Source organism: Tachyglossus aculeatus, chromosome 22 (assembly GCF_015852505.1).
Source record: "Tachyglossus aculeatus isolate mTacAcu1 chromosome 22, mTacAcu1.pri, whole genome shotgun sequence".
Classification (NCBI taxonomy): Eukaryota; Metazoa; Chordata; class Mammalia; order Monotremata; family Tachyglossidae; genus Tachyglossus; species Tachyglossus aculeatus.
The window spans coordinates 3,235,693-3,262,948 of record NC_052087.1 but is presented as its reverse complement, the minus strand read 5'-3'; the positions used below and the strand labels follow the sequence as shown (position 1 = coordinate 3,262,948).

The following is a 27,256-nucleotide window of genomic DNA, read 5'->3' as shown; positions in this document are numbered from 1 at the left end:
ATGTGCCAAGCACTGTTCTAAGTGCTGAAATTTCATTCCCACTCTGCTGTGTATACACAAAGACTTCCTCTTGTGTTGTTGACACGCTTTTTCTTTGCACTATGTCCATTCCCGTCTTTGTATCCCAATCCTCTTCAAGTTTCTCCTTGAAGACAGCCATTCCTTTCTTTATCACAGAGCCCCAAAATGGTCGACCACGGCTGCCTCCCAGCTTTCGCCTGTGATGTCACATGGTCTGAGGCTGCCTTACCCTGCCTCCCTAAAGTGTTTTCTTGTTTTTCCTTGACCCATTTCACTTCACTGCGAATATCATCCATCATCCTCACGAGGCCCAAAGCTGTCATGCTGAGCATTTAGCTTCAGTGCCAGGAAGTTAAGTTCACTCCCAGACTTTGTTGCTTTGGAGCTGCCCTGATGCTTGATGCCGAGAATGGCCCCTGTGTGATGCTTATAGAGCTGGTCAAGGAATTGGTTGGGGTATTTGGCAGGTTCCCCTACCACAGAAAAGGTCGGCCAGCAGGACACCTCTGTAGATTTGGTCTGAAGCCATGTGGCTGCCATGCTGACATTCTTCCAAAGATGTTTTCATCTTTTCCTGCTCTGACCCCTTCCCTGTCTTCCCTTTGCCGGTCTTTTTTGATGGTATTTTTTAAGCACTTACTATGTGCTAGGCACTGTACTAAGATACAAGATTATCAGGTTGGACACAGTCCCTGTCCCTCCCCCCAGATTATAAAATTGCTGTGGGCAGGGAATGTGTCTGCTTACTGTTGTATTGTAATGATGCATCCCTCTCAGGGTCACATCTGGAGCGTTCCCAGCACTCTACCAGTCTCGACTACAGGAGGGAGAGTCAGGCAGAGGCCTATCCATTCCATCCTTAGCTTGGGCAGTGGCTAGCGAGTGGAAGCCAATCTGCTACAAGTCAAAAACTCACCTGTGCTGGGCAGCAGCGGCGTGGGAGAGAATCGAGGGTGGAGATTCAAGTTTGCTGCGCGGAAGGAGGCGATGGTAAACCACTTCCGTACTTTTGCCAAGAAAACGCTATGGATCCACTACCAGAACGATTGCAGATGGAGGTGGGGCATTCTAGGAGAGATGTATCCATGGCGTCGCTACGGGTCGAGACGATTCGACGGCATAAGACAAGACTCTCCCAAGCACTTACTACAGTGCTCTGCACACAGTAAGCACTCAATAAATACGATAGAATGAATGAATTGGGCTCACAGTATTAATCCCCATTTTACAGATGAGGAAACTGAAGCAGAGAGAAGTGAAGAGACTTGCCCAAGGTCACAAATGGCAGAGCCAGGATTAGAACCCAGGCCCTTCTGACTCCCTCCTCCGGGAGATGTTCCCTAATTATTTTTCTCCCAGGTCATTTTCCCTTTCCTCCACCTCAGCATTTCCGTGCCAATTACGCACTTAGGCGTTTCTCTACCTAGTGACATACCCTACTATTTAAGGACTTACAGATCTACACATTAATTTTCCTTTTTCCTCCTCGGGCTAGAAGTTAATTTTGTGTCTGTCTCTTCCATTAGAATGCAAACTTCTCACGGGCATGCCTCTGCATTTTAACTCTCCCATTTGTTAAGTCCTTCAGAGTCAAAGACAACCGTGCTGACAGTGAAGTTCACCTATGAGTGTCTGTGTAGCTGAAAAGACTGTGTTGACATGCTTCACGTTCGCTGCTTTCTCTTTTGTCTTATTGCGTCCTTGTTCTTTTTGAAGCTTCTGCTCGAAGAGACCTTCTCCTTTCTTGATCTAACAGGGCACAATGCTGGTCTATCCAAGGCAAATGATTCCCAGTTTTCAGCTGGAATGAAGCACTGTCGGAAGTTAGGCTTTCCCGGCTCCTAAAAACGCGTCCTCTGCCCTCCTTGCTTCCAGTTTCCCAATTTCAGCTCTTCATACAGCCGTTGCTTAGGTATCCTGCTGGCACTCAGTCTCTTCAAATGCCCCATCCAGCATGGGTGGGTTAAAGTGAGCAGAGCCTCGACACTAGAAGACCATCTGTGTTTCAGAACTTGACAGTCTGTAATCTTGTCTTGTCATTCAATAATAAGCATGGCCCATAAAAGACTAGGGGAACCACTCAGGGAGAAAGAAGCCTGTTTGTGGTTTAGGCCTCCCAGCCGAAGACAGAGTAGGACCGCGCTAATCTGGCCTGGGGCCTGATACCAAGCTGCTGCCCAGCTTTGACCATCCTCCAACAGACGTGGATGGACAATCATTGGAGGTTTTTGAGGACTGGGAAAATACGGACTGAATTATTTCCATAAAATTGATCTGGGCAGCATTGTGAACCATAGACTGGAGAGGGGAGAGACAGGAGGCAGGGTGGTTCTGCAAGGAGGCTGATGCAGTAGCCAAGGTGGGATAGGATAAGTGCTGGGATTAAAGCGGTAGCAGTTTGGATGGAGAGCAAAGGGTGTATTTTAGCAATGGCGTGAAGGTAGAACTGACAGGATTTCATGACAGATTGAAAGAGGGGTTGAATGAGAGAGATGAGTCACTTGAAGACCCAATCCTCAAATTCTGATATCGCTCTTGGTTTCTGGCAGGAGATGAAGAGGTTGTAAATAGATGATTTTAAATGAGGAACAAGAAGCAAGAATTGATGATCTCTCAATATCAGAAATCAAAATCTTCTATGGTCATAGCAGATTCTATGAGAAGGCTTCCTAAAGGTTGTCAACTTCTTAGGGAAATATAAGTGCCTTTTAAGAAGATTCCTAATGCGGTCTATGAAAATTTACCTCTAAGTTTCAAAATAAACATTCTTTCCAATCTTGCCCATTTTGTAAAAGGCATTTATCCTTAGTCATCAAAGACAACTTCCCATTCAGGGGCTTCTACTAATTCTGGGCTTTGAAATGGAGCTTCCTTCCCTAATCCCCAGGAGGATAACTCTGCAGAACAAGGCTCTTTTGACACTGGGTTTCTACAGGAATTTAAAGTGGCCCCAGGCTTATGTGTGTGGCTCACACACCCAGCTCGGCTTCAGGAAAACTGACAGCCGCCCATCCTGACCACTGTCGTCCACGATCTACAGCCTTGTGCATCAGAGGGAGGGTTTAAAGATACACTTTACCCCATTAATTGAATCAAGGTATGAATCCTCAGGACCGTTTTGTAGTTTCAATCCAAACAATGACAAGGAAATAATGGGTCTTTACTTCACATGGCTTTAAACCCTTCACTTACATCAGACAGTTTATTAACTCCCAACCATCTGGGACTTCCAGGCAAGACTAAATGGCAACTGTCCACCATCAGCCAGGCCCAGGTTGCCCCGACTCTCAGAAAAGCCCTTCTACTTAGTCAATTTCCACAGACTCGGGCCTCAGAGCACCCCTTAGACTGTAAATTGGGGATTCAATAGCTGTTCTCCCTCCTACTTTCCCTGGGAGCCCCATGTGAGAAGGGCCATGGGTCTGACATGATTATAATAATAATAATAATAATGATGGCATTTATTAAGCGCTTACTATGTGCAGAGCTCTGTTCTAAGTGCTGGGGGGGCGGGGGATACAAGGTGATCAGGTTGTCCCATGTGGGGCTCACAGTCTTCATCCTCATTTTACAGATGAGGGAACTGAGGCTCAGAGAAGTTAAGTGACTTGCCCAAGGTCACACAGCAGACATGTGGCGGGATTAGAACCCATGACCTCTGACTCCCAAGCCCGAGCTCTTTCCATTGAGCCACACTGCTTCTCTATTGTACTGTATTTACCCCAGTGCTCAGCACCTAGTAAGCCCTCAATACCTCTAATACTATAACAGCATGGCCTGGGAGTCAGAGGACCTGGGTCTCATCCAGGCTCTGCCACTTCTCTGCTGTGTGACCTTGGGCAGGTCACTTCACATCTCTGAGCCTCAGTTCCCTTATCTGTAAAATGGGACTGTGAGCCCCTTATGGGACAGGGACTGTGTCCAACCCAATTATCTTGTAGCTACCTCAGCAATGAGTACAGTGCCTGGCACAGAGAAAGCGCTTAACAAATACTACAATTATGATTATTACGATTATTATTAAGTGTGATAAGTGGCAAAGAGGAACCCAGAGTCTCATCTATAATAATAATAATAATGGCATTTATTAAACAGTTACTATGTGCAAAGCACTGTTCTAAGCACTGGGGAGGTAATACGGTGATCAGTTTGTCCCATGGGGGGGGCTCACAGTATTAATTCCCATTTTACAGATCAGGTAACTGAGGCACAGAGAAGTTAAGTGACTTGCCCAAAGTCACACAGCTGACAATTGGCAGAGCCAGGATTTGAACCCATGACCTCTGACTCCAAAGCCCGTGCTATTTCCACTGAGCCACGCTGCTTCTCTACTGCATCTCTAGACTGTAAGCACATTATGGGCAGGGAATGTGTCTTTTTTGTTATATTTTACTCTCCCAAGCACTTAGTGCAGTGCTTGGCACACTGTAAGTGCTCAATACACACGACCGAATGAATTAATTACGCAGCCAAAGCCTGACTGCTGTCTTGCAGTCCAAGTGGCTGCCCTGGCCAGGTACTGCCTGGCCCATCTGTGCGTGCTTGCGTGCTCTCCTGGGAAGACATCGCTACTAACCATGCGGTCTATATCTAACCTGGGCCAGCACCATCGCCCCAACTATTCCCAAACAGACTGATGCGACGACATGGCCTTGAAAATGTGAGCCGGGAGAGATGCCGCTAATGGTATTAGCTCGGGATATGGACTAGAGGCCCCCACAGGGATCCAGGGAGATTTGGAGAAACCACAGAGAGAGCTCAGACAATGGGAGATTGTCAACTTGAGACTGTCAATTTATTGTCAACAATAAGGATGCATTCGACTCATTTTCTTGGGGACCCCACTGGCCCAGCAGACTCAAGTGGGACCACATTTTGGCTCAATGGTGTGTGAGTGTGTGTGAGAGTGTATGCGTGTGCGTGTGTGTGTGTGTTTTTATGTGTGCACACACACGCACATTGTACCCTCTGCACTCCAGGGAAGGCAAAAAATCCCTACCTGACCTCTGGGTAACCCACACAGGAGATTAGCCCAAATGGGCTGTCTTACTGTAGGCCAATTGCTTCTATTGACACCCTGCATAAACATCTTAGCCAGGGTGGACGGAAAAAGGACTGTTATGTCATTAACGCTGTTTCTTCATTTTAATACCTAAATCTCCGGAATAAAGGGCTTGCTGACTTAGGAAAACAAAAGGGTCAGTAGGTCACAAGCATTTTTAAATTCGGTCCAAATCTGGTAAATTTTCACGCACAAAGATGTGCAAAGGGAGAATTTCGTTGCTTTTTTTTTTTTTTTGTAGGAGACTCAGGGTATAGGCCAAGGGAATCCTTGGTTAATTTCAAGAATGTAAATTTGAACACATTTAACAAGTGCTTCAACTTTAAATAAGCCTGCTGTGGTTTGGCTTCAGAATGCTGAAAGGCTAGCTGCTTTTAGGCAGAGAGGAGCTAGAACATAAAAAACGGCTCATATTTGGCTGAATGCAATCGAGCTTCTCTACAGTTCAAACCCACCTGCTCACTCTTCCCCGGTAAGAGAAATCCAGTCTTTGGGCCTGATGCCTACTGGAGCAGGTGGCTATTCTAAATCTCGGCATCACTTTGAAACTTGTAAAATTTCCTCCACTTCTGTTCCTGATTTAGTCCTTTTACACTGTAAAACCTAGCTACCACTCTCACCGGTGGCAGCTACTGGATAAGTGATTTGGAATGGAAGTAACAGGTAACTTTCCCCCCTTTGGACCCCAAACAAATGAATTTTTTTTTCCAGAAATCCACACTTGACTTTTATTACTTGTAAAAGTGTGAGAAGGAAACTCTAAGGATACATTTTCAGCAAAATCACAACCTAACTATACAACGATATAGAACTGGTAATGCCTAACTTTATAAAATTACAAACTTTAAGTGGAAATTTACAACTTGGGCAACTCTCCAAAATGAAATAAGTTTTTCGACCTTTCTAACTGTACCAGGGAGCCACATTTTGTCTTTCTAGTGCAGTGATGTTTCACAATGGAGACAGCACTACCCAAAGCTTTGCCTTTTAGCTATCATACTTTTTATGGTATTTATTAAGCACTTACTATGTGCCCGACACAGGGTAGATACAAGTTAATCAGGTTGGACACAGTCCCCGTCCCACATTCATTCATTCTTTCAATCGTATTTATTGGGCGCTTACTGTGTGCAGAGCACTGTACTAAGCGCTTGGGAAGCACAAGCTGGCAACATATAGAGATGGTCCTTATATTGTATATATATATACAAATATGTATATCTACAAATGCATATACATATGTATATTTGTAGATATACATATTTGTACACATACACACACACAACACAAAGACTGTCTCTATACATATGTATAAATATACATGCATGTATATATGCATGTATGTAAACATATGTATATATACAAATAAATATGTATGTATACAAATATGTGTGTGTGTGTATATATATATATATATATATGTATATGTATATATATACAAATTCTGGATAAGGACCTAGATGGATTTATATTAGTAGTCACGCATTTCATCCTGATAGATCTGGGCTCCCAGTCTTAATCCCCATTTTCCAGATGAGGGAACTGAGGCACAGAGAAGTGAAGTGACTTGCCCAAGGTCACACAGCAGACAACTGGTGGAGCTGGGATTATTCATTCATTCATTCATTCAATCGTATTTATTGAGCACTTGCTGTGTGCAGAGCACTGTACTAAGCTCTTGGGAAGTACAAATTGGCAACATATAGAGATGGTCCCTATCCAACAATGGGCTCAGATTAGAACCCAGGTCCTTCTGATTCCCAGGCCTGTGCTTCTCTGGACCTCAGTTCCCTCACCTGCAAAATGGAGATTAAGACTGTGAGCCCCACGTGGGACACGGGCTACATCTAACCTGATTAGCTTTCATCCACCCCAGCGCTTAGTGCAGTGCCTGGCACACAGTAAGTGCTTAACAAACGCCACTTTTTAAAAAAGAGCTGGCTAGGCCAATTTGGCCGCTGTTCCTTCTAAGGCAGGGGAGCCAAATTCCCAGCCTGGAGGCGGGTTTGTGTGAGGTTGTCTGTAGTGCAAGCCTGGCAGTTGTTGGGGGGCGGGGGGCAGGAGGAGAGTGAGGTAGCTCAGCCTGGCCCTTCAATCAATCAATCAATCAATCGTATTTATTGAGCGCTTCCTGTGTGCAGAGCACTGTACTAAGCGCTTGGGAAGTACAAGTTGGCAACATATAGAGACAGTCCCTACCCAACAGTGGGCTCACAGTCTAGAAGTATTCCCTTCCCCGCCTCTGCTGGATACCCAGCTTGTTGCTCCCGTTCACGGCTGAAAAGGCAGTGCCATGGTTCCTTGCCACAGTTTCCTGGGATTCCAGGGACCATGGTGCGTGAAGAAACAGCATGAGAAGCAGCGTGGCTCAGTGGAAAGAGCACGGGCTTTGGAGTCAGAGGTCATGGGTTCAAATCCCACTCCGCCAATTGTCAGCTGTGTGACTTTGGGCAAGTTGCTTAACTTCTCTGTGCCTCAGTTATCTCATCTGTAAAATGGGGATTAAGACTGTGAGCCCCCTGTGGGACAACCTGATCACCCTGTAACCTCCCCAGCGCTTAGAACAGTGCTTTGCACATAGTAAGCGCTTAATAAATGCCATTATTATGATTATAATAATAATAGTAATTATTATTATTATTAAGAAACACCAGAGGGCACAATTTGGTAGCAGCAAGGGACTGAACTGCTGAAGGAGAAAGCAGGGAAAGGCCTTTCTGATCTTCCTTCTTTCTCCCTCTTTCTCTCCCTCTCTCTGTGCTGCTGTTGGCAAGCTGAGGGAAAGACCTTTTGGGTAAACAGTGTGTGAGTGTGTATGTGAGACTGTGTGGTGGCTAGGAGATGATACTCTCCCAAACACTTAGTACAGAGCTCCGCACATAGTAAGTGCTCAAGTAAGTAAGTGCTCAATAAATTGATTGATTGGGAAGGACTGAGTGATTGAGAATCAGGGTGGCCTAGTGGGGAGAGCACAGGCCTGGGACATGGGGTCAGAGGACCAGGCTTCTAATCCGTGTTCTACCACTTTGCTGTGTGACCCTGGGTATAGTCATGTCCCTTCTCCATGCCTCAGTTACCTCATCTGGAAAATGGGGATTAAGACCGTGAGCCTTATGTGGGATAGGGACTGTGTCCAACCTGATTAGCTTGTATCTACCCCAGCACTTTGTACAGTGCCTGGCACTTACTAAAGCACTTAAATACTACATTTCTCTTTAGGCTTAAATGCCTGTTGTGGACAGGGAACTTGTCTATCCACTCTGTTATACTGTACTTTCCCAAGGGCTTACTACAGTGCTCTGCACTCAATAAATACAATTGAAAGATTGACTGAGTGACATTTTGTCTCTGATTCCCTTTCCTGCTTTTTTCTCTCTCCAATTTGCCACTCCAGATCCTCTGCCAAGGAAGCCCCATCCGCAACACTATGCCCACAAGATTAAGCACTTGGGGAGAGTATAAATCAACCATATTTATTGAGCGCTTACTGTGTGTAGAGCACTGTACTAAGTGCTTGGGAGAGTACAACACAACAGAGTTAGCAGACACGTCCTCTGCCCACAACGAGCCTACAGTCTAGAGGGGAAGACGGACATTGACATAAATAATGTAGAGCATAGTGCCATTTCCAGTCATTTTAACAGTGCTGTCCAGATACGAATGTTTAAATGTGAAAGTCAGGGAACGTGTCCACTAATTCTGCTCAATCATTCAATTCACTCATTCATAGTTATTGAGCGCTTACTCTGTGCAAAGCACTGTACTAAGTGCTTGGAAAGTGCAAAACAGCAATAAAGAGAGACAATTCTGCTATACTGTGTTATATTGTACTCTCCCAAGCACCAAGTACAGTACTTATAGTAAGGACTCAATAAGTACCATTGATTGATTGATTGATTGATTAAGGAGAGATGAGTCTCGGGACCCTGATCCAAGGGTGTCAATTTTCAATGAATGCCCCAATATGGGCTGCTTTTTTTAGCCAGATTTTACCGAACAGCTTCAAGGTGGCTTTCTCTGCCAGGCTGCTTCTGCAGGAATCTGGTTCTTGGTTCAAAAGGCTGACAATACTAACTTGCTATTGGTGAACACCACTGGAGTGTATACTGCTTGAAGGCAGGGATCATGCCTATCGACTCCAAGGTATTGTACTCTCCCAAGTGCTTACTACACTGTTCTGTACATGGTGAGTGCTCAAATAATACCAATGATTGACTGATCAGAGCTTGAATGCATTCAGATTGAGGGCTCAACGGAGGCCCGGCCACAACATCACTGGCTGTCTTGGAGTTCGCAAGTCAAGTGCTGAACTGTACTTCCCAAGCACTTAGTACAGTGCTCTGCATACAGTAAGCGCTCAGTCAATACGATTGAATGAATGAAGTGCTGTTTGCTTGTCTCCACCCCTGGCACAAAATAAGCACTTCACAAATACCACAATTAAGATCCCTAGGATTTAGGAATGCCCAGTGGTGGGTTTTTACAGCCTTCCCGTTCAAAAGTTGGATGCTCTGTTAATCACACAGCTTAAGCATTGCGTAGTGAAGCCGCAGGGAGGGCTGAGGCTTGCTTAAGATCTTGATGGTCCAGAAGTCAGAGAGAAAGAAGAACATAAATTCCCGAACCGAAACAGCAAACATGAAAACCAGCTCTGTAACTTAAGGACTGAAATCTCGATGATGTCACCATGTGTTTTGGGGGTTTTTTGGTTGTTTTTTTTTTTAAAGGTACTTGCTAAGCAGTTCCTAAATATCAAGTACTGTCCTACGTGCCGGGGTAGTTACAAGTTAATCAGGTCAGACACAGGCCCTGGCCCATATTCTAATTAGGAAGGAGAACAGATATTGAATCCCCAATTTACAGCTGAGGAAACTGAGGCAAAGAGCAGTGACTGGCCCAAGGTCACATAGCAGGTAAATGGCGGAGCTGGGATTGGAACCCAGGTCCTCTGGCTCCCGGGCCTGTGCTTTTCCACTAGGCAACACTGCTTCCCCTTAGTTCCCTTCCAGTAGATAAAGCCGTTTCCTGGAAAAACGTTATTTCTAACCTCTCTGAAACGGAAGCAACAAGCAGAGGTGACCGAGCAAGATACAGTCAGAAACTTTAGAACTTTCAAGTCCCCTCAGGGACATCCAACTCTTAAAAGTATAATTTAACATCCTGGCACTACCAGCAAAGAAAAACAACAATAACAATAATGATAATATTTGTGATACTCAAGTGCTTACTATTATTATTATTATTATGGTATTTGCTAAGCGCTTACTATATGCCGAGCACTGTTCTAAGTGCTGGGGTAGATACAAGGTAATCAGGTTGTCCCACTTGGGATCACAGTCTTCATCCTCACTTTACAGATGAGGTAACTGAGGCGCAGAGAAGTGAAGTGACTTGCCCAAAGTCACACAGCTGACAAGCGGCGGAGCCAGGATTAGAACCCACACCCCCTGACTCCCAAGCCCATGCTCTTTCCGCTAAGCCACGCTGCTTATCACATTACTATATGTCTAAGCGCACTTAGTACAGTGCTCTGCATACAGTAAGCGCTCAATAAACACGACTGAATGAATGAATGGTATTTCCTAAGTACAATACACCAAGACTGTACTCAAGCACTGTGGTATATACAGAAGAAGCGTGGCCTATTAGAAAGAACTTAGGTCTTGGGGTCAGAGGACCTGGGCTCTAATCCTGGCTTTGCCAAATGCCTGCAGTGTGACCTTGGGTTAGTCACTTAACTTCTCTGTGTCTCAATTCTCCCTCCTACTTAATCAGTGATCCCCAAGTGGGACAGGGACTGTGTCGAACCTAATTCGGTTGTATCTACCCCCACACTTAGAACAGTGTTTGATGCATAGTAAGTCCTTAACAAATACCATAATATTAATAGCAACAATAATAATGATGGCATTTATTAAGTGCGAACTATGTGCAAAGCACTGTTTTAAGCACTGGGGAGGTTACAAGGTGATCAGGTTGTCCCACGGGGGGCTCACAGTCATAATCCCCATTTTACAGATGCGATAACTAAGGCACAGAGAAGTTAAGTGACTTGCCCAAAGTCAAGCAGCTGACAATTAGTGGAGCTGGGATTTGAACTCCAAAGCCCGTGCTCTTTCCATTGAGCCATGCTACTTCTCATATATTATACATATATATATATAAATATGTATATATATATATATATATTTATATATATATATATATATATATATATATATATATGTATATTTACTATATTGCAGATCGGACATAGTCCCTGTCCCACAAGGGGCTCACAGCCTAAGTAACACCACCAAAGAGATGGCCGCCAAAGACGCATTTACCAAAACTGGAGCGTTTCCCTCCCGCCACCTCCAAAGCAGAAAAGCTGTTCACTTTAAAATCACCGAGGAGCCAACAACTGACCCAACCGAAAAGTGTTGGCTAAACAGCCAATTTGGGCACCACCACCAGACCGTGAAGAGACAGGTGGTGATGGAGTCCACCGCCTACGGATTTCAGAGCCTGGTCCCGAGATTTCAGAGCTGAGACCGGGATGGAGGAACTGGTTAGTGTGCCAGGGGTCTGTATGTTCATGAAGTCAGATTTATTGAGTGCTTACTGTGTGCAAAGCACTGTAATAAGCGCTTGTAGTAAGGGCACAGTGCCACTCCAAATCTCTCGTACCTGCCAGTCACGTTCCCACAGGGACGCAGCAGGCAACAAGCAAAGAGGCAGGCAGGCAGGGGTTACCTTCCCCGACGGATGCCAGCCTCAGGAGGAATCGGGATGAGAACCCAGGTCTCCTGGTTCTCAGAGCAGAACTCTTTCCTCTACCAAGTACAGAACGGACCCGTTTGCCATTCAGGTGCAACATTAAGCGCCCGGGGTTTTGGTATAAAGCCTCCCTCTAGCTCGGCTCCAGTTGCCAACTTCCGTGGCTGTGCCAGACTTCAAGCTCACTCGGGAGGGGAATCCTGAGCCTGTGGACTGATGCAGAAATCACTGTGGCACCAGGGTAGCACCCCCACTGCCCGGGGCTGGCTCAGGGTGGTGCGGTTCCCATCAGTACCGTCTTCTCTTGCAGCGAACCTGGCATGGTTCTGGGCAGGAGAGACAAGCCGTGTGCCATCTCCACTGCTCCAGCCCTTAAACGGTGTGGGAGCCAAAGCAGCCCCCCCAAGTTGGGCAACGGGTGCCACAGTGGGCTACGTGCTGGGGGAGGGCGAGAGAGATTGAGATGGCAAAGAACGACAGACAGGGCAACTTTCAGTTCACTGGGTCGCTAAGCCTACCGTTTGCAGAGAACTAAATTAGCCACTTGGGGGGATGATAATGATCCTCTCCTAAGGTGCCCTGTCCCACACAGCTCCATCCTCTTTCACCACATTTAAAAATTCCTGGGTGAACCTTTTAGGAAAAGAAATGTCATCCTTGCCTATGAATAAAACTCCAGTTCCCTCCTTCGAATCAATTGATCAGTTGGATTTACTGAGTGCTCGCTGTGGGCACAGCACTATACTAAGCGCTTGAGAGAACACACAACATAATAAGCAGACACATTCCCTACCCATAATCACCTTACAGGCTGGGTAGCTCACCAAGATATCCCACTCCTTTCTGGGTCACCCTGACTTTCTCCCTTTGCTCTTCACCTCCCTCAGCAATTATGCATATATCTGTAATATTATTTATTTGTATTAATTTGTATTAATGTCTGAAATATCGGGACCAGAGTCATCTGTTGTTCCTGATTTTGGGCAAGTCACTTCACTTCTCTGTGCGTCTGATACCTCATCTGTAAAACGGGGATTAAGACTATGAGCTCCATGTGGGACAACCTGATAACCTTGTATCTACCCCAGTGGTTAGAACAGTGCTTGGTACAGCACTTAACAAATATCATCACTATTATTACTACTACAGAGGAAGGGCAAAAATGAATACATAAAGAGGAAAAGTATGGTTTAGTGGAAAGAGTGTGGGTCGGGAGTCAGAAGACCTGGGTCCTAATCCTGGATCTACCAGTTGCTTGCTGTGTGACCTGGGGCAAATCACTTAACTTCTCTGTGCCTCCATTTCCTCAACTGTAAAATGGGGATTAAATACCCGTTCTCCTTCCTACTTAGATTGTGATCCCCATGTGGGACAAGAACCTAACTTGTATCTAATCCACTGTTTAGAATAGTGTTTGACACATAGTAAGAGCTAAAATACCATTAAAAAAGTGCTAGAGGTAGCCGTCGGATTGATATGACTTTGGAGAGGGAATTAGTCTTTCATAGAAGCTCTATTCATCATTAAGAATGAGAAGCACCCTAAACACATACTGGCAGTACGATGAGGATGTAGCACAGACTGGTACCTGTGCACAGGTCAAGGTAGGAATACTGACATTTCAATTTTCGTAAATGTGAGGCTCTTTGTTAAAACAACCCCCTTGTTATAGAAGAACTGAGTGCAACGTGGTTTGGCAGAAAGGCAGCTACATGAATTAATCCGTAAAGGAAGTGAGAAATCCTGAGTTTTAACTATTGAATAAACCCAGTATAAAGGTGTTCCTACAGCACCACTGAAACCCGACTTTCCCTTTTAGCCCTGAGATACAATTTGGCCATTTACTGAAAATGGGTGGGATATTTTCATCAGTCCAATTACATTTAGAGCTTCCTCTCCAGGAGAAGCACTGTGACCTCGTAAATACAGCAAGGGCCCGGGAATCAGAAGAACCTGGGTTCTAATTCCGGCTCTGCCGCTTGTCTGCTGTGACCTCAGGCAAGTCGCTTCACTTCCCTGGGCCTCAGTTCCCTCATCTGCAAAATGGGAATTAAGACTGTGAGTCCACAATTATCACGTGTCTGAAGCAAAAGTGAAATCCCACCCACTCAGTGTACACAGAGCTGGGTAGATGAGATCCCCATAAAAGATGGAAGCCCCTATTTAGGTGCAGTCAATCAACCAATGATATTTTTTGAGCGCTTACTGTGTGCTGAAGTGAGACTCGATGGGCTAGGCCTGGACTCTGATATAAGGAAGAGGGTTGGAATCAATGCTTGGGTGCCCACCCCTCTGCCCCCTGGCTGGAGAGGAGCTCCTATGTCTGTCCCCCTCACCAGCAGGTGAAGCTGGAAACCGGTCAGAGCAGGGTTGGAGAGTGGAAAGCAGGCAGAGAAGATGGACTAGATACAGAGAGATCTCCCCTTGGAGAGCTGAGGGAGGGGAATTGCCGGGGAGAGGTGACCATGGGCATCTAAGAGTGTGGGGCCACACTGTGTCGTGACTCCCCTTCCCCCAGTATGGCCTAGTCCAGCCAACATGGCCCCTCAACTGCCCCTTTCTGTTCTTCTACATAACCATTGCTACCCTCCTGCCTCTGCCCTGCTTTGAGCCTGGTTTCCGAGCAGCCTGCTCTCTCGTTCTCTCCTTTATTCTCCACCCCATCCTCCTCCTGCTGTCACCCCGGATGTTTCTTTCAGGGAGCAAGTAGGAAGAGGTCTGAGCCGCAGGTCCTTGGGTGACCCGAACTATGGCACTGCTCCCACTTGGATGTCACTCAGTCGGTCGTATTTATTCAGCTTTTGCTGTGTGCAAAGCATTGTACTGGGCCTTCGGAGAGTATGATATAACAATAAACTGACACATTCCCTGCCCATAGTGAACTTACAGTCTACATGGGGAGAGAGGCAATAATATAAGAAAATGGCAGACATGTACATAAGTGTTGTGGGGTTGGGAGGGGAGATGAATAAAGTGAAGTCGGGGTGACGCAGAAGGGAGTGGGAGAAGAGGAAAGAAGGGCTTAGTCAGGGATGTGAGGAGAATTGCTCCGAGTGCCTGAGGAGAAGGAGAAAAAGAAGGATGAGCCATCCCTTCTTTCTGGAGGCTCTGTCCCCTTTTCGACTCACAGGGGAGGATTGGGGGAGCTCAGTCTCCAACTCCACCCCACAACACCATCCCGCTACACTGGGCACCTGGCTTAACTGAGGGTGTCCCGGTAAAAGATATTTTCCCTTTTCAACATTGGGGCAGTGTTTGCACATGTCCTCCCTCCCCTGCCCCTTCAAAGGAAGGCACAGCACACCTGGGGGTCACAGCGGCACACCTGGAGGCCTGGCCAGGTGGAAGGGCACTCAGGGCCTTAATTTGAAATCGGCACCCGGAGCTGAAAAGCAATTGTTGAAACTGGTATTTAACCCTGGGAATGCTTCACTTGTACTGGACAAGTCAAACAACGGATTTTCAAAATCATGCCCATCTTGTGGAATCACAGACTTAAATATTGCAGCAAACTTTAAAAACGGGCCTCAAAATCCATATTGCTGCATTGCGAAATTCTTTCTCTCATCAGTCTGCAAATGAGGTGGTACTTGTCGGAAAAAAAGGTCTGAATCAAGCTTCTCTCTTTCAAATATAATATTAATTTGGTCCCTGAATTAGTATCTCAGAAACGTAGTTACTTATAAACAGTACATCCCAGAAGGGTCAGTAACCCACTGTAAACCATATTTTGATCCCTGAGATGTTTCTTTTTAAAAAATTCCCATCGGCTGATATTTGGTCAATAACACAGAGTCCCAGCAGCGTCTTTAAGTGTACAAAATGTTCACTTCCAGAAGCTGTGATACCTGAATCAGAATCCTCTGTTTCACTCAGAAAGAAAGCAGAAGTCAACAGGGTTCACACTAATCCTTTACAGCAAACTCTCCCAAAGGGGAACATTTTTTTCTAATATATGGACTTTAAGGAAAATTCTATGAGATGTCTGGTCTTGTTACCTTCAGATGTAAACTAGAATACTTTTTCCTCTCATTCTTTGGCACTTCAAATGAACTTAAACCTGGCTGAAGAAAAAAAATACTGCCTTCAGGAGCTGTGCAAACAGCTTTGCTACCGTAACTAGACAAGTGTTCGGATACTACAACTTTAGCAAATCCTATTAATACTTTAAGGAGCCTACGACTTAAAAACTTCTGAAGAAAGTTCCTGTGAAGTAGTCATACGGACAAGAAAAAGCAAGTAGGGTGCGTATACAATAGAGTAACAAATAAAATCAAACAAAGGAAGATTCACTTAATTATGGTAGAAATTATTTTTTAAATAGAGTGCCTTCTTTCTCATCATTAAAGAGTTGGATGGCCTTGGGGAAAAAGAACTGAGTGTTCCGAAGTCGCTGGATAAAAACAGACAAGAATTGCAAGTAACAACCTGGCAGTTTCTCAGTGTCTTGAGCAGGGCCCCTCTGTAAAACTGTCAATCAATCAATCATATTTCTTTCACTTCACTGTGCCTCAGTTCCCTTATCTGTAAAATGGGGATTCAATCCCTGTTCTCCCTCCTACTTAGGCTGTGACCTTCATGTAGGACCTGATTAACTCATCTACCCCAGCACTTAGTAGTGTTCTTATTACCTAGTAAGCACTTAATAAATATCACAATTATTACGCTGCCGACCCCTCACCCACGCCCCGCCTCTGGCCTGGAACGCCCTCCCTTCTAAAATCCAAAAGACAGTTATCCTCCCCTGTGTCAAAGCCTTATTGAAGTCACATCTCCTCCAAGAGGCCTTCCCTAACTAAGCCCTCCTTTCCTCTTCTCCCACTCCCTTCGGCGTCACCCTGACTTGCTCCCTTTATTCATCCCCCTGCCAGCCCCACAGCACTAATGTTACTACTACTACTACTACTACTACTACTACTACTAATAATAATAATAATAATAATAATGGTATTTGTTAAGCATTTACCATGTGCCAGGCACTGTACTAAGCGCTGGGGTGGATACAGCAAATTGGGCTGGACACAATGTGGGACTCACAGTCTCAATTCCCATTTTACAGATGAGGTAGCTGAGGCACAGATAAGTGAATTGACTTGCCCAAGGTCACACAGCATACAGGTGGCAGAGCTGGGATTAGAACCTATGACCTTCTGGCAATGTGATGGAAAACAGGCAGTGTGGCCTGAGAGACAGGACACAAGGGTTCGGATCTCAGCTCTGCACTTGGACTGACATGTGACCTTGGACAAGTCACTTTCAGGGCCTCAGTTTCCTCATCTGGAAAATGGTGATAACATGCTAACATGTAGTGCAGTGCTTTGCACACACTAAACACTCAATAAATACAATCAAATGAATGAACATGCCGGCTCACCCTACCCCTTCCTGTCCCGACTGGACAGGAACTGGGGTTGATCTGATTTTTTCACACCTCCCCCAGTGCTTGACATTCAATCAGTACCATATCTAACTACAACTGAATAGCTACATAAGAAACAATCCCAGTTTTAACAAACTAAATACCTTGCATGAAATGGCTACCTATTGGAACTCTTATTTCAAAGTTCAAAATGAAGTTTGAAAAGGAGCTGCCAGGAAGTCCAAGCTTCAGTTTCTGTTTGCAGTAGCATCAGACCATACTTGTGACTAGGATACCTGGAATTTCAACGGAACTTTTCACAAAGTGAATGCTGAGGGGCTGAGGTTCCAAACGACCATATAAACCCAATTGTGGGGTTACTGGCCTTTCTAGGAGTGGAGTGAGAAGCACAGCAAATACTACTGCCCCATTACCGTTTTTTTAAAAAAGATTGATTAATCCATCAATGGCATTAGGAGAAGCAGAATGGCTCAGTGGAAAGAGCCCGGGCTTTGAAGTCAGAGGTCATGGGTTCAAACCCTGGATCCACCAACTGTCAGCTGTGTGACTTTAGGCAAGTCACTTCACTTCTCTGTGCCTCAGTTACCTCATCTGTAAAATGAGGATTAAGACTGTTAGCCCCCCGTGGGACAACCTGATCACCTTGTAACCTCCCCAGTGCTTAGAACAGTGCTTTGCACAGAGTAAGTGCTTAACAAATGCCATCATTATTATTAGTAGTATTAATGGAGTGCATACTGTGTCCCAAGCACTGTGCTAAGCACTTGGGAGGGTACCATACCAACAGAGTTACTAAGAGTGCAGCATAATCCCCAAGCAATCTGAATGCCCCCTTGTGATGGTCCAACCCACCCAGCCTGAAACAATGAGGAAATGAAATGCTCAAAATAGTAATATCACTGAAAATGATTATTACATTTGGTACTCGAGAACATAATCCAAGTATGGGGATGTGTGTGTATATAATAATAATAATAATAATAATAATAATAATAATAATGGCATTTGTTAAGCGCTTACTATGTGTGAAGCACTGTTCTGAGCGGTGGGGTGGATACAAGGTGATCAGGTTGTCCCATGTGGGGCACACAGTCTTAATCCCCATTTTCCAGGTGAGGTGACTGAGGCACAGAGAAGTTAAATGATTTGCCCAAAGTCACACAGCTGACAAGCGGCGGAGACAGGATTAGAACCCATACCCCCCCAGCGCTGAGAACAGTGCTTTGCATATAGTAAGTGCTTAATAAATGCCATCATTATTATTATTATTATGACCTCTGACTCCCAAGCCCGCTCCCTCTCCACTGAGCCACACTTATACGGAATATATACGTATATATTTATGAGTACAAGACACGCAGCTATTAAGAAAATCTAGTTTAACTTCCACCAGATGAGACAGTTGATGACAGTCTCCCAGTGGAGGCCTGGAGGGGGTGGGAGAGGTGAACATCCAAGGATAAGGACAGTGTGTTGGGACAGCTCCTGCAATTGTGGGGATGCAGAGGGAACGAGGGCAAGGAGGGAAGGAAGACAGGGATGAGAAGAACAGTAAAAAAAAAAAAGGACGAAAAGCTCCCTTCCACCATCTCCCTTCTTTTTACAATAATAATAATAATAATAATAATAATGGCACTTGTTAAGTACTTACTATGTGCAAAGCACTGTTCTAAGCGCTGGGGAGGATACAAGGTGATCAGGTTGTTCCACGTGGGGCTCACAGTCTTAATCCCTATTTTACAGATGAGGGATCTGAGGCACAGAGAAGTTAAGTGACTTGCCCAAAGTCACACAGCTGACAATTGGCGGAGCCGGGATTTGAACTCATGACCTCTGACTCCCAAGACCATGCTCTTTCCACTGAGCCATGATGCTTATGGTATAAGCACTGCGATAGATACAAGGCTGTCAGGTTGGACAGAGTACCTGTCCCACACGGGGCCTAGAGTTTTAATCCCCATTTTACAGACAAGGCAACTGAGGCACAGAGAATTGAAGTGACTTGTCCAAAGTCAGACAAGTGGGGAAGCTGGGATTAGAACGCAGGTCCTTCTAATTCTCAGGCCCTTCCTCTATCCACTAGGCCATCCTGCTCTTCCGTAGGAAAGCTTTGAAAGAGGGAATGGTGTGGATTGATGAAGCTGAGGTGCAAGAGCATTCCAGGCAGGGAGAAAGGTGAGAGCGGATGGGTTGGAAACCCCAGAAATCAAAAGCAAAGGACCAATAGGAGACAAGTTTGGGAAGAGTTAGGATCACAAACTGGGGCATAGCTAGAAAATACAGTTTACAGCATATGGAGAATTAAAGAGGAGGTATCAACTGAATAACCTGGAGGCTGATGCCCTGGGGTTATAAGAGAAGCAACATGGAGCCACTGGTGATTTTCATTCATTCATTCAGTCAGTCATTCATTCAATCAATCGCATTTATTGAGCGCTTACTGTGTGCAGAGAACTGTACTAAGAACTTGGGAAGTATTTCTGATAGTAACAGCAATAATAATAATAATATTATTTGTTAAGTTCTTACTATGAGCCATGCACTGAACAAAACTGGGATAGGTAGAAGATCATCAGGTCCCATGTGGGGTTCACAGTCTAAGTAAGATGGAGAACTGGTATCGAAGCGGCATTTTGCTGGTGAGGGAACTAAGGCACAGAGAAGTGAAGTGACTTATCCAAGGTCCCAAGGCACGTAAACCACAGACCGGGGATTAGAACCCAGGTCCTCTGACTGCTGGGCCCATGCTCTTAATAATGATGGCATTTATTAAGCGCTTACTATGTGCAAAGCACTGTTCTAAGTGCTGGGGAGGTAACAAGGTGATCAAGTTGTCCCATGGGGGGCTCACAGTCTTAATCCCCATTTTACAGATGAGGTAACTGAGGCACAGAGAAGTGAAGTGATTTATCCAAAGTCCCAAGGCAGGTAAGCCACAGACCGGGGATTAGAACTCAGGTCCTCTGACTGCAGGGCCCGTGCTCTTAATAATGATGGCACTTATTAAGCGCTTACTATGTGCAAAGCACTGTTCTAAGTGCTGGGGAGGTAACAAGGTGATCAAGTTGTCCCACGGGGGGCTCACAGTCTTAATCCCCATTTTACAGATGAGGTAACTGAGGCACAGAGAAGTGAAGTGACTTGCCCAAAGTCACACAGCTGACAATTGGCAGAGCCGGGATTTGAACTCATGACCTTTGACTCCAAAGCCCAGGCTCTTTCCACTGAGCCACGTGCTCTTGCCACTAGGCCACGCTGCTAAGAGGAGACAGGCAACATGGGAAGTTCAAAGTCAGCCGGACTGAAGAGGAGAGAGAGTGGAGATGGGGTGCAAAACCAGCCAGATGGGGATAAGGGCTTTCTACCAGGGTGCCCCTCTGTAAGGGTGAAACACAACTGGCAGTTATAAAGAGGAATTTCCTAGAGCCCCTGATATATAAAACCCAGAGGCTTGTCTCTGGGAAAATTCCTAGGGGGAATTCATGTCAAACCTGTTCTCTAACCTTCAGTCCTTCCAGGTCAGACACATGAAGACGTTCTTGGTCTGGTGGTGGTCTATGAAGTCTTGCATTTGTTTAGCCTTGACGTACATTCTTTAACCGGCATGCGCTGAGAAGGCTTTGATAGACAACCCCTCAGCCGGGGTCATGAGGCGCTGCGAAGTGTTATCGAAGCCTTGTTTTCTTTGCTGCCGGCCTGTCTTTGATCTCGGAGGCGCACTTGACAGATCCTTCCCAGCGCTGTGGGCTAACGACGTCCACAGTCTCGATAGCCAACCGATGGCCAGTGTTTTGCCAAGTCGCCACTGGTGTTGGCACCGCAAGTGGAAGATGGGGTGCCTTGCTCAGATAGGGCTGTGGCTATGTGGTGATGAAACATCTCCACAGGTGCGGCTTAGTGAAAGAGCACGGGCTTGGGAGTCAGAGGTCATGGGTTCTAATCCCGGCTCTGCCACTTGTCTGCTTTGGGCAGGTCACTTAACTTGTCTGTGCCTCAGTATCGAGTGAAAGGGCTGAGGCTGGAGACTGGGAGGGTTGTGTAGAAGATAATGTAGTAATCAAATTGAGGTAAGAAGAGTGCCTGGATCCCAAAATGCTGGAAGACTTTAACCCCAACCTTCTCCCCTCTCCTGAACCGTGGTTTGCTGAGAGCAAAGGGGAAAGTACACAAATTGAAGTCAGTGCCCCTGATACCCCAATTTTTAACAAAACAAATGATAATGATGGCATTTATTAAGCACTTACTATGTGCAAAGCACTGTTCTAAGCACTGGGGAGGTTATAAGGAAATCAAGTTGTCCCACAGGGGGCTCACGGTCTTAATCTCCATTTTACAGATGAGGTCACTGAGGCACAGAGAAGTTAAGTGACTTGCCCAAAGTCACCCAGCTGACAATTGGCAGAGCCGGGATTTGAACCCATGACCTCTGACTCCAAAGCCCATGCTCTTTTCACTGAGCCACGCTGCTTATCCAAATGCAGTAACACAGTCAGCCTAGACAGTCAATAAGTCTTTAGAAAATGGGTATTTCATGAGGTCTTATTCAGGAATTTTGGGAAACAGAAGATTGAAGAGTTGATAGAGAGCTGTAGTTTCATTTCCCAATCTCACTGTGGGTGGGAGGTGTGTGTCTAATGATTTTTCCCCATTTTTCAGCTTCATTACTTTCATCACCCCTGAATCTCCTGTGAGCAATGTGATGAAACTTCCCAAATATTTAGGCCTCATGTGGTGCCACTTCCAAAATTCAGATTATTGAGACCTGACCTGGCCTGGACTTTTACTCATAAATTGATAATAGTTTATGAAAGAGAGAGGAGAAAGTTAGCGGGAGGTGATGGAAAAAGGCCGAAACCCAGGCCTGAAACTGGAGGGGCGGGGTCAAAAAAATCAATTAAACAAAGCACAATAATGACCCTAATATTTTCTTTCAAGTCAGGCCAGTGCAAGCAGTCTTCTGAAGGAATAAATTAGGAGCGGGGATAGAGGAGGGGAGGAAAAAGTGATCTGGATTTTTTAAGGATCAGAGTTTCTAAGGTTGCACTTTATTCTAAAGTAAGATTGGGGGCAAGTATCTGTCCTTCACTGTTCCAAGGTTACGGAAGATATGGAACACAAATACCAGTGATTCAGTAAGGGATTTGACAACTCCATTTGCTGATTTTTTTTCTTCCCTTGCATTTAAATCTTCATTCCTTACCAGTAATCCTGGGTTACTGTCACAGTAATACTTCTTAAATGTATGTCACTCTCACCTTTTATGATTGAATGGTTTATCACATCTAAGCAGTAATCCTCTAGTAATTAATCCTCTGGTAATTAACACCTTTAATAAAGCCATTTGTACTCAGAAAGTTAAAATACCAGTTTGCATTATTCTCTTCTATATTTGTGCATTTTCATCTGAATTTTAAGCATCTGAAAAATTTCTTAATCTCCTGAAACACTCATTTGCTGCCCTGAATGGAGGGCTGTGTTGTTTTTTCTATCCTCCAGTTTGGTCTTAATCTTGAGGCCATTTTGATGCCATGCTGAGTGTGTTAGTCTTCCAGAGGACTCAGTAATTCTCGTCATTTATTTTTTTATCTTCTTGCATATCCTTGCAAAATTGGAAAGACTGCTGCTTCAATTACAGCCTTCAGCCCAGTGCCACAGTGCAAATCCTGGGTTGTGTGTAGCATTTTGTGATGGGATGAATATGTGATTTGAGTGAGAGAGGGGAGTCAAGGATAACACCAAGGTTACGGGCTTGTGGGATAGGAAGGATGGTGGTGCCATCTACAGTGATGGGAAAGTCACAGGGAGGACAGGGTTTGGGTGGGAAGATGAGCTCTGTTTTGGATATGTTAAGTCTGAGGTGACGGGAGACCATCCAAGTAGAGACGTCTTGAAGGAAGGAGGAGATGTGAGTCTGGAGAGAGGGAAAGAGATCAGGGCAGGAGATGAAGATTTGGGTGTCATCCTCATAGAGGTGGTAGTTGAAGCCAAGGGAGCAAATGAGTTCTCCAAGGGAGTGGGTGTAGATGGAGAATAGACGGGACCCAGAACTGACCCTTGAGGGACCCCCAGAGTTAGGGGGTGGAAGGCAGAGGAGGAGCCTGTGAAGGAGACTAGAATGAATGGCCAGAGAGAAAGGAGGAGAACAAGGAGAGGGCAGAGTCAGTGAAGCCAAGGTTGGATAATGTTTCCAGGAGAAGGGGGTGGTCCACAGTAAAGAAAGTGGCTGAGAGGTTGAGGAGGATTAGGATGGAGTAGAGACCGTTGGATCTGGCAAGAAGGAGGACCTTGTAATCAAGGCAGGATAGGATAAGTGCTTGGATTAACATGGCAGTTTGGATGGAGAGGAAAGGGTGGATTTTCGCATTGTTGTAAGGATTGAACCAACAGGATTTGGCAATGGAAGTAAGTACTTACTATGAGCCAGGCACTGTACTAAGTCCTGGGGCAGATATAAACAAATCAGGTTGGACACAGTCCCTGTCCCATATAGGGTTCGCAGTCTTAGTCCCCATTGTACATATGAGGTAACTGAGGCACAGAAAAGTGAAGTGACTTGCCCTAGGCCATACAGTTGACAGGCGGTGGAGCCATGTCTTTGGACTCCCAGGCCCGTGATCTAATTTGTAAAGCGCTTACTATGTGCTGAAGAAATGTTCAAAGTGTTGGGTTCAAGGGTGTAAAATGAAGGCCTTCACTTTCGCTCTCTGACTTTCGCTTTCTTGGGTCTCCGTTGTAGAGGAAGAAGGGAAATGAAAGCAAGATGACTTGAAGGCAAAGATGAGGTAGAAGGAGGCTGAGGAACAGAAATCCAAGGCAGAGGCAGGTGAGAAGTCAGTGGGAAGAAGACAGCTTTGGGCCTCAGTTTCCCTCAACTGCTGCTCATGTTGCTGCAACTACCAACGGGGCCATTCAAACAAAAAGGACTTACAGTTTTCATTGTTAGAATGCCAAATAGAGCCCAATTTCAGATTGAGAGCTTGTATAACTGTCCATTTACGAGATTCTGCCCCCTTCCCAGTCAGTATGGTTTCAGTTGTAGGATTTTCAATCCTCACTGTGATGGAAACCATATATACAAAAACCTGGTCATAGAGATTCACACGGCTTAGATCTTTCCTCAGGTTTCTAGTTCAGTCTGAATATTGTAGGTCAGAATATTCATTCATTCAACTGTATTTATTGAGCACTTACTGTGTGCACAGCATTGTACTAAGCCCTTGGGAAGTACAAATGTGGCGACCACACAAAGTACTCCAAAAAAGATCTCTCAATGTAGATACAATATTAACCTTCTAATCCCCTTATCTAATGATCCACTTAAAACTGCTTTATTCATTCATTGATTCAATTGTATTTATTGAGCGCTTACTGTGTGCAGAGTGCACTAAGCGCTTGGGAAGTACAAATCAGCAACATATAGAGACAGTCCCTACCCAACAACGGACTCACAGTCTAGTCTAACTTTATAAGTATAGTGGAATTAGCCGATTCTGCAGAAAGTTTTAGAAGACCACAAACCGAACTAATGCCATGTTTCCAGTCATCTAGATAGCAACGTTATCTGACAGTCATCTGATATTATTACTCCTTATATTTACAATAATAATGGTATTTGTTAAGTGCTTACTATGTGCCAAGCACTGCTCTAAGCACTGGGGTAGATAAGCAGCATGGACTAGTGGAAGGAGCATATGCTTGAAAGTCAGAGAACTGCGTCCAATTTGACTAACTTGTATCTACTCCAGCGCTTATAACAGCGTTTAACAAATACTATATAAAAAGTTAATCAGGTCCTACATGGGGCTCACAATCTAAGTAGGTGGGCAAAGAATTTAACCACCATTTTACAGGTCGGATAACTAAGGCACAGAGAAGTTAAGTGACTTCCCCAAGCTCACACAGCAGATATGTGGCAGGTGCAGGATTAGAACCCAGGTCCTCTGATTCCCAGGCCCATACGCTTTCCATTAGGCCATGCTGCTTCTCTATTTATCAAGTACTTACAACATGCAAAGCACTCTACAAGGCCGCTATAGTAAATATGGGAAAATTTTACTATCAAGCAGTAAATCAGTCACATTTATTGAGTGCTCACTGCATGCAGAGCACCGTATCAAATGCTTGGGAGTAAATATAACAAAGGTGGTTGACACATTCCCTGCCCACAATTCCTGGCCCACAAAGAGCTCCCCAGTTTTAATGGGGGAGACCAGACACAAATGTAGATACAAAGAAACAGTGAAAGCAAGAGAAAATTCTACTATTAAAAAATCTCACCAGTAAAATATTCATTCAATCGTATTGAGCACTTACTGTGTGCAGAGCACTGTACTAAGCGCTTGATATGACAATATGTCAGCTACACTGCCCACAAAGGGGGCAATGCCTAGGTATGTTGAGCACCGTCCCTGGCTAAAAATTTCCTAAGCCTTCCCGGTGCTCCAAAAGTTCCCCTGAGGCTTCCCTTCTAAAGTGTCCCGGGGCAGGTGGGGAAGAGGGAGGGAAGAGGGAGTGAGCAGCTTGGGTGCTTTGGGTCCACGTGATGGCAACTTTTTGCCAACCCCCTCTTTCTACGGGGATGGGGCCCCATTCCCATGGTGTTAGGCGGGGGGGCTGGTCCAATCAATGGCCCTGTCAATCGATAGCACTTATTGAACACTTACTGTGTGCAGAGCACTGTACAAAGGGCTTGGGAGGGTAGAGTAAGTAGATGGAATCCCTGCTTTCAAGGGGTTTCCAGTCTAGTGAGGAGCCAACAATCTAAGTGAGACATCAGGCAGATCTCTGGGCCCTGGAGCCTTGGTAGCATGGGGAAAACTGAGGACAGAGCCCCCATATTAGAATGGAATTGCTTTAGTTAACGTTTAGTTAAAAGTTTAGTGAAAACTCCCTAAAAGAAGCACGATAATCAGAGCTCCTGACTTTGCACTTTTCTTTCCTTGTTTTGCCTCTCTGGGCCTGGGAACATCAGCAACAAATACTGGTGGAGTCTTGTGGAAAGCAATTTGATACTGAGTGAGGAGGCCTGGGTTCTTCATTCCCAATTTCTTTTCCTACTTCACGGGGCTTTTGTGAGGACAAAACGAGATAATTTATGGGAAGGTACCTGGGGGAAACAGAAGTGCTATGCAAATGATCATTCTTATTATTTAACTCAATCAATCAATCGTATTTATTGAGCGCTTACTATGTGCAGAGCACTGTACTAAGCGCTTGGGAAGTACAAATTGGCAACATATAGAGACAGTCCCTACCCAACTCTTCCATTAACTCTTAAGTTAAGTTAACTCTTAATTAAGTTAACTTTTAATTAAGTTAACTCTTCCATTGTCACAGAGAAAAGCACCACGGCAACACTTGCCTTCCCTCCCACCACTCGATAATAATAATTGTGAAATTTGTTAAGTGCTTAAGATGAACTAAGCGCTGGGGTAGATACGAGATCATCAGGCCCCACATGGGCCTCACAGTTAAAGTCGGAGGGAGAACAGAACACTTACTGAATCCCCATTCTGGAGATGAGGGAACTGAGGCCCAGAGAAGTTAAGTGACTTACCCAAGGTCACACAGCAGGTACATGGTGGAGCTGGGATTAGAACCTAGGTCCTCTGACACTGCTCTTGGCATCCCCTTAAACTCCTCCCTCACCACCGCGACTTTGGCCCATTTTGTCAATTTCTTTGTATTCAATCAATCAGTGTTTACTGAGAACTTACCATGTGCAGGGCACTTTTCTAAGCACTTGGGAGAGTACAACACAATGATACAACAGACATATTCCCTGCCCACAGTGAATTTACAGTCTAGAATATCGTGTTTAATGTTTTATCACTCTTGATGCGGCTGTCTCCAATCCCATCGCCCCACTTCAAATTTAAATTGTGAGCCTCGCGAGAGATTGGGACCATGTCTAATTTCCACAGCGCTTAGCACAATAAGCACTTAATAATAAGCACGTACTACTACTATTGGGGCCTCTGCAATTTGGCTCATTCTACAGTGGGCCGGGGCTCAGTCTCCTCTATAATGGGAAG

The 27,256-nt window shown here is 45.2% G+C and overlaps 1 protein-coding gene and 1 non-coding gene across 4 annotated transcripts in view; one reads left to right on the top strand and one right to left on the bottom strand.

The window, feature by feature from the left end:
- The window catches only part of EXOC6 (exocyst complex component 6), a 179,028-nt gene that overhangs the window by 5,260 nt on the left and 146,512 nt on the right, over positions 1 to 27,256 (bottom strand). The gene's annotated exons all lie outside the window — the stretch shown is intronic.
- On the top strand, positions 789 to 926 carry LOC119944311. The gene has a single exon (XR_005455803.1). It is a non-coding gene; the product is annotated as a small nucleolar RNA SNORA7 (small nucleolar RNA).